We start from the raw sequence: 8,739 nt of genomic DNA, 5'->3' as shown, positions 1-8,739 counted from the left end.
GAAATGTTCCTTCAAGTTAATTAAAACACGTGTAAGAACCTCAGCTTGCAGTATGATGTGCGCACTGGTGCCTAAACCACAAAAAAAAAAAAAAAAAAAAGATCTTTCATTAGGAAAGCTCCTATGATCGTTAAAATTGTGAGAAATTCAAAGTCTAATACAGAAACTAAAACACGTTCTTGGCAGCAGAGCAGAGACTCTGTAATCTGGATTCAACGCATTATGATGCAGTTGCAGGAATGAGAAGTGGAGGTTGCATGTCGCATGTTGCTGTTGGAAAACATAAACAGTCGTGGGTCCTGACATTCTGCCAAATAGAAATAATGACGATGATGATGATGAAGTGAACATGATAGCCACCTGTCTGTGGAGTAAAGGTCCACCATTATCGCCAAATGGTCAACTGGAGGAGAACCATGTGAACCTTTAGAAAATACACCTGTGCAAAAACTTTAAGAGTTCAAACATCTTCTAATTGCAAAAACAGTTTTCTTTAAATATGAGCTGTGTGTTTGTGTGTGTGTGTGTGTGTGTGTGTGTGTGTGTGTGTGTGTGTGTGTGTGTGTGTGTGTGTGTGTGTGTGTGTGTGTGTGTGTGTGTGTGTGTGTGTGTGTGTGTGTGTGTGTGTGTGTGTGTGTGTGTGTGTGTGTGTGTGTGTGTGTGTGTGTGTGTGTATGTGTGTCTCCTCGACCTTCACACATCAGTGCAGCTGAACTACCCCAGAGGTCCCTTTGGTGGTGAGTGAAGAGAAGAGGGCAGGAGAAAGAGACTTGGCTTTAAACGTGCAACACAACACTATTCCAGCTAATTATTTCACTGTATGGAGGAGGAGGAGGAGGAGGAGGAGGAGGAGGAGCAGGAGCAGGAGCAGGAGCAGGAGGAGGAGGAGCAGGAGGTGGAGGAGTAGGAGCAGGAGGAGGAGCAGAAGGAGCAGGAGGAGAAGGAGGAGCAGGAGGAGGAGAAGGAGAAGGAGGAGGAGCAGAAGGAGCAGGAGGAGCAGGAAGAGGAGGAGGAGGAGGAGCAGAAGGAGCAGGAGGAGCAGGAGGAGGAGGAGGAGCACTGGGAACAAATAAGAGGAAAACATTATGTTTGTTTCATGAACCTTAATATTACGTCAGGAGTTTGAAAAAACATAATTAATAAATAAAGAATATAGTTAATTAAGGATCATATCAACTCTGTATTGTTAAGTTTTAGAATATAAGTTACCATACCTTCATAACTTACTGTTGTTATCAGAAATTCTTTCAGTAAGATACGTCCCAATTACAACAAAAATGTATTTATTTATTGGCTCAATATGATTGAAGTGATAAATGTTATTTTTGGCTGGTAAAATGTTTTGAATGCTGAGGATTTCCTTTCAACCCACTTTCTTCATCCTATTTGATTTGACACAAGTTTCACACAAGTTTGAACTTCCTATTGTCATTCTGGGGAAGTTGGATTATAACCTCTCCTTTCACAGTCACAAGCTGTTGCTCTCGTCGAGTCTAGACCACCACTGCCCCATATTACCAGATCTATAACTAAACTTGGCATATCTATCTAGTATTTAATGCACATATGTACTGATCAAATGTAAGGTGATGTCACTCCTCCCAAGTTACTCTCAAAGTGAACACAAACATGAGTGTTTCCAAAATTATTGATGACTTCTTTAAGCCTTATAGTGTTTCTCAAAAGCAGAGGAACACATGCAAGGAAGAGAAGAGCCAAAAGTGCAAGAGTTTTACTTTCCTCTGAACCTTTGTTTCACGGTTTTTTTTCCAAATTCAAATGAGAAGTTTCACGGTTCACATGTTTATGAACACACAGGCCATAACATTAACTCCCAGTCACAGCTCCAAATTCAGCTAAATTGCATTACCATCCCATCACACCCCATTACAGCCACACTTCAGTAACACGCGAGCATCCGCCCTCCCAGAGTCCCCACCCGTCCCTCCTAATGAACATTATCTCCCAACCTAAAAGCAACGGAGAGGAGCAGAGGGAGGCCAGATTTAATCAGAGCTACTTAGAGCTCGCTGTGGGGTCTGCTTGTACTCTGAAGAGGCAGCCAGCAACCACACACACACACACACACACACACTTTTTCCCACATTCTGCATTTAACAGATACAATCGTTGTTGCCATGTTTCGTGCCCATGTAATTGATATGGAGGTGGATTACAAGCATGACACACACTAACATTATTTCAGCAAAACACAGACAAATACTCCACTGCTGAGATTTAAAGTCCCATCAGAATCATTTCTCGAAAGCTTACAGAAGTGACGGACTATTTATTTAATCCTTGAGGGACAAACTGTGTTTTTCACACCAGCAATGTCCAATTCATAAAGTATCAGACTAAAGAATGAACCTCTGGACAACCATTGCTCCAGAGATTATATTTCTATTAACTGGTAAACTTTGGCCGCACCGACAGGCAATAATACAATTTATGTTGTTGTTTTTTGGATTAGGTTATAGTGTAGTAGTTAACATCCTTGAGTCACAGTGAGAATATTTGTCTTCTCTGCAGTGTTTGCATGTTCTCCCTTTGTGTGCTCGTTTTTGTTTTGCTGTTTTCAGGTACGCTGCTATCCTTCCACAGTCCATGAATATATGTTGGCGTTTAGTTTATGACTCTAGAATGGAGTGTATGTGATTGTCTGCCTCTGTGTTTTGTCATGTGTTGGACTGCTGACCTTTCGATAGTGTCCCCTGCCTTAACCCATAGTTCGCGGGAAATGGTTATTCCCCTCGTTTAAAATCGATTAAAAATACCAAACTGGATAAAAAGTGGCCATATTTATTGGATGATCTGTATTGTTGCAGTTAAATGGTTGGATTTCTCAGATATTCTTGATTATAATTCGATAGTAAAGATTTTTCATCTTTCGTTAAGTCTGGTTATTAAAGTGATGAAGTGTGTTTTATTGTCATAATCATTCATCGGTCCGCTCCCTACAAAAACACACATCTGATACACTGGAGCCAAGCCACTCTGCCATCATAATCGAATTATCTATACACCGCACACCATTGATGTTGATGTAATGTAAACACAAACAAACACACTACATCTTGGCATCTCCTCCTCCACACGACCCTCGGAGCTCGACTAAACATGCAACAACTGCATCTATTTACCAACAGCTGCACCATCCTGTTGAATATCACTGAACTTGTTCAGTTTCTCCGTCCCTCCTTCTCACCAGCTTCCCTGTTGTCAAACTGTGTGTTTGCCTCCAGGCAGCAAAGACAGTAACAGTGTCTCCTGATTCCCCTTCTGCACTAACGTTATCATGAATTCACATCACTGGCGGACATTTGTGTCTCGGACTGACACTATGAGATGGGGGTTTCTAAATCGTAGCATGGAAGCCTGTCACATGTGGTCATTGTCCAACACCGAATTAGTATGATGGGATCTCTTGGATGTATAGTCATAAGTGTAAATTTTCCTCTCTTGTGTTTCTCAAAATCAATAACAGCTCTGCTAGTGAGTCTCGAAACTATTTTATTGTGGTTTTCTTTTCTGTGTGTACCTCCCTCCTGTTCCTTTTCCCTTTTCAACATGTTTCATTGCTCTCCAATCAAAGTGGTAAACCTTTCCTGACCTCCGAGTAGGTCCTGAAACATGGTGCAGATCTGAACTGTGTTTAAATGAAACATTCTCAAGGGACCCTGAAGCTTCAGAGTCCATCTGCAAATTACCTTCAAGTGCCCAAGCGACTGTGTCACATCTTGCAAGATGTGGTTTCCTGTAAAATAACATGGGAAGGTGTTTTTTTCTTCTGGCAAAGTCCGGTTGGTTTCAAAAACGTCTGAAGGTCTTGCAAGGGGAAAAAAGGTACAACTGTATCTCTTTTAAGGTATCCGAACGTCTCTAATCTACTAGCCTGGGTTTATACACCGTATGTTGATATTGGTGAAGTGGAAATCCACATTTGGATCAAGTACTTCAGTCATGCAAATGCAAACATGCAGGCTGATCAAATGTTAAAATGGTCCTATAGGCCTCATGGTGTGCAGGGCAGCATACATGCATCGCCACTATGCTACTGCAGCCCTCCTCCACAGAAAGCCTCTCGTGCCATTTTCACTGCAGGCAAGAAAGAGCTGCACATAATCCAGAGGCAACAAAAATGTGACAGCCACAGACACCATGAACAAGTGCTGTGAAAGAAACACGACGGCGTTACACAATCCTGAAATGTTCTGTGACACGGTCACATTCGCTGCCCGCAGACGAGAAACGCGAAAGGAGAGGACACAGAGAGAGCAGCTGTTCTCAATGAGGTTTGCAATGCTTGAATATAATCATTTAAACTCATAAATAAAATGTTTGTTAATGATTTACAATAGGAAGGAAAATAGAAGGGGGGTTTGAGTATTGACACACAAGGCCGAATTTTCCAAAATGTTGATAAAACTTTCAGAAAAGCAATCAAAGTTTACGCTGCAGTGATCATGGAGACACGTCGTGATGTCGCCACATTTCTGACTTTAGACTAACTTTTCTCCTTGTTTGCAAATATAGTGGTTGCAAGCCAAAACAACAACAAAAAAATACAGTCAAATTGATTTGCAAACACTGATTCACGAGCTGCAAATTCTAAAAGTTCTTAATGTTTTTAATGGTTTCGGCTGTAGAAAATGATTCCCCAAAAATGTTCTCGGTGTTAAGTTCTCAAATATAAAAGATTGGTTGGAAGTGGTGAGTTTTTTTATAATTTTTTTTAAATGCTCTCTGGAAGAGGAAATCTTGACCTTTTACACTTTCAAAATGTACTTTCTGAACCGGATTCACCTTTTATGAGAGCACAGTTCCTCACGTGTCACGTTCAATTACGGCGTTACATTGGACTTTATATTCTACACTTCGACACAGTTCTGTCCTCTCGACCTGATCTAACAGGAAGTGAGTGAAGCAATTGTCTGGAAGCGTCTGACCTCTCGTCGTCAGGGCCATATGTACAAATCGGTAGCTCTTATAGACTGACTTTAGTTTGCAAAAAAGCGTAAAGAATGAGATGTGACTATCTGGGGCAGAACATAGAATATGCTGCCAAACACATGGGCTTTGTGGAATAGGTCAAAACTGGAGCATGAAAAGGTTGCTGCTGTAGTCCAAGTTCCCACTGAAAACCAACAGGGCCAACTTATGGTGCTTTGCTTTGGGGGGTTTTGTGATACCAGAAATGCTGATGAGCTTTAAAAAAAAAAAAAAAAAAAAGGTCTACTCTTTGTATTATCTCAGATTTACAGCAGCAAGCTGTTGCTCCCATACTGCAGCCATGTAAATATGCTCACTGTATAATAAAACACCTCAGTGCTTGAAGGTGGTTTAATACATCGGATTTTGGCAGCGAGTGCGTCGTCTAAAAAGAGGAATATTATTTCAGTTCTTCAGCCAATAAACTACACAACAGAGGAGCAGTTTAGATGATGGCACAGTTCATTGGGGGGATTCATCATCCCATAAGAGAGAACGCTTCCTATCATCATAGAAATCTATGTACGTGTGTACAAACACAATCAGCGTGCAGTGAAGGTTACAGAAATGTGTGACACTGTATATCTGTGTTTTAGCCCCCAAAAACGCAGCACAAAGACAAGAAACACATGACCCAGACAGAAATGTCTCCTTTGGTGCTTCGGCGATCTTCACTCATAGCTCGTATGGGACGCTGTGAGTTTGTGTGAGTGTCCTGACTGTGGTGAACCCTGTTCAGAGTCACCACAGCCTGGTCTGTGGTCGGCCTCCGCTCACCTTTATCAGGTTGCCGCATGGCCTCCGGCCAAAGCCTCAGTCTGACAAGACATGTGGGCAAACGCACGCTGACAGACGCTCACACAAACACTCAGGTACGCTGACTCTCAGGCAGATGCACACAGGTGAGCAGAGACACAAAAATCAGAGATAAAGTCCTTTTATTATCAGATGTTGGCAGCCTATTCTGGGAAACAAAACCTCTTAACCCTTTCATGCATGAAATCAGAGAAGCATATGAGTGTATCTGCGGAGGCTGATACGCCGTCACAACAGCTGTGATGCGCACTTTGAAGTACAGAGCTATCATTATTATTTCTCTTTATTTATTTAATTATTCATTACGCAAAGCACTTTTCACAGACAAAGTCACAAAGTGCTTTGGAATCAAGAAATCAAAAACACAGTAGGGATTAGTGGAGCACATGGAAGGAAAACGGTTAAAAGACTCGCGATACGGAACTGGAGACACAGCAGGAGATAAGATCAAGGATGAAACAGAAATGAAAGCGTCACTAAAAAAAAAAGGAGCAAAGTTAATGTCACGGGAATCATAATTCCTCCAGGATTGTCTCCTGTACGTCTTAGAATCCAGCAAAGAGTTTTACATCATGTCATCCAGTTTGTGTAGACAAGGAGTGCAGTCAACATGTCATTATCCTGTCTCGTGTTCGGGTTCAGACAGCAGCGCCAGTGACAATCCTTTAGATGAGGTCTCATTGTTTACACTTTAAATACACTACTCTACTCATGTTATGAGTAAACACAGTTTGTAGTGATCCGCTTAAAGTCAGAATGAGACGTCTCTGTGTTGTAGCCTTGAGAGGCCCGACGTATTCCATCGTAAAAGCCTGACTTTAGTTACATGGCTGAATGGTCTGTCCCTTCTTCAATAGGCATGCCTGTCAGATCTCCTTCTATTTGCAGGTGTAGATTTTAAATGATTACAGCGAGAAAGTCACAGCACAATTTCCTTTGTCTGCTTTATTAAAAAAAATAAAAAAACATCACTGACCCCTGTTGCAGCTGCGAACGGTTCGAAGGTAACTCATGTGACTCATATCATTCACCACCTTGACCCGTTCACCAGCGCTGCTTGAGACAGCGTACAATACTTCTCCAATTTAATTGTCTTCAACTTTGGAACCATCACTTTAATCCAACGATAAATTGTCTTTCAATAGCTTGTTCTGACATCCTGGCATGAGAAGCCATAAAGCCCCGAGCAGAAAAATGACCCAAAGAGGAATCACCAAGCCAGCTGGCATCAGATGTGCTTTTCAGACTTATAAATAATATCAAATCATGGAGGCTTTTAAAATGATAGTCAAAAGGGGAGAGACGAGGGCATCGGTATAGAGACTGGAATTATCGCTATTGTCTCCTAAATCAAAACCTAACTGTGGGAACTGTGTGTGTGCGCATGTGTGTGTGTGTGTTTTATATTGTTAGTCAGTGTGTGTACCTACATGTATAAACATACGGGTTTTATAAGAAAATATATTGATGTTTACTCATATTTCCATTCACAGTGCAAGATTAGTTCTTAAGATACAGAATTTGGAAATGTTGAAAGTGAATTTCTAAAGTATTTAAATAAAGAAACAGTTTGTTTAAACCAGAATAGTAGCGGAAAAAAAACGTTTTACAAGTTGGTTCAAGTACAAATCCAAAGAAATCAGTGTTTACTAGTTTGTAAAAATGCATTTTTGTCTTTCCAGTTTCCTGTTTAGTCTGAATGACTAGTTTGTTTACTTTTGGGACAATATCGCAAAATACTTTTGTAATGACAAATATTCATTGATTTCATAATCAAAATGTATGATATGTGTGACGTTAACAATACATACTGTATAATTCTTATGTAGACTTTCTGAAACTGGAACACACGAGAAGCATTTTTATAGATCATTTTCAGAATTCTATTAATTTAAAATTGTTCGTAGCTTAGACTTAAACTACTATTTGCCTGTTTTGAATTGAAGCTTGCACATTAACATTTTATTCTACTAAGTAAAATGAGCTATTTCTTCAACAAGAGATTTAACAGACTTTACGTCTCTTTGAGCGTCAAAGCTGCTCCCCGGAGAGAGAATTATCCAGCAAGCTGGGAAGATGACCAAGGGGTCTCACTGTCGATGTTCACTGTGTACAGTACAACACACAGTATGAGTATGTCACAACCCATATATGATGCACTCTGCCTTGAAGCTTGCCTTTTTCTCACTGACTGACTATGAACCTGAAAGCTTTTGCCTGATGCTGTTGTTCCCAGTGAGCCCCGAGTACTGCACTGCTTCCACTCCACCTATCCAAACACACACAGACATACACACACACACACACACACACACACACACACACACACACACACACACACACACACACACACACACACACACACACACACACACACACACACACACTGTCTGTCTCCCTGCGTCTGTCTTGTGCACCTTTCTTCCTGGATCTCTCTCCCTCTCACACACACTTCACGTTCATCGGGTTGACGGTGATGGACTGTGACAGCCCCGAACATGATGACATGACTAGCAGCCACCCAGCAAGAGGAGAGGGAAATCCCTATGAAATAAATATTACACACACACACACACACACACACACGCACACACACTTCACTCAGGGAGAGAGGCCGAGAACAACCTGCCCTGCTGACGCGTTCACATTTAACCCCTCACACTGCTGAGTGCAGGGAGAGGGAAGAAAACAAGAAGAGGAAGAGGGAGGAGGGAGGATGCGGTGCGTGCACGGCTGCATCTGAGTGTAAGTAAAGCGGGCAGAAGCTCGGTGCCCTCACTTTCTTTTTATACACACGAGCAGGATGGAGAATCCATGTATCCTGTCAGCATGGGACGGCCTCGCATAACACACACACACATTTACACAGGGAGGAGACAGTGGAGTGGTAAGATTAAGATTAAGATTTTTTTTTATTTCTTAACATACCCT

The sequence above is a fragment of the Lipophrys pholis genome, assembly GCF_963383615.2.
Source record: "Lipophrys pholis genome assembly, chromosome: 6".
NCBI lineage: Eukaryota > Metazoa > Chordata > Actinopteri > Blenniiformes > Blenniidae > Lipophrys > Lipophrys pholis.
The sequence above is the reverse complement of the archived record's forward strand: the minus strand, read 5'-3'. Positions refer to the sequence as shown.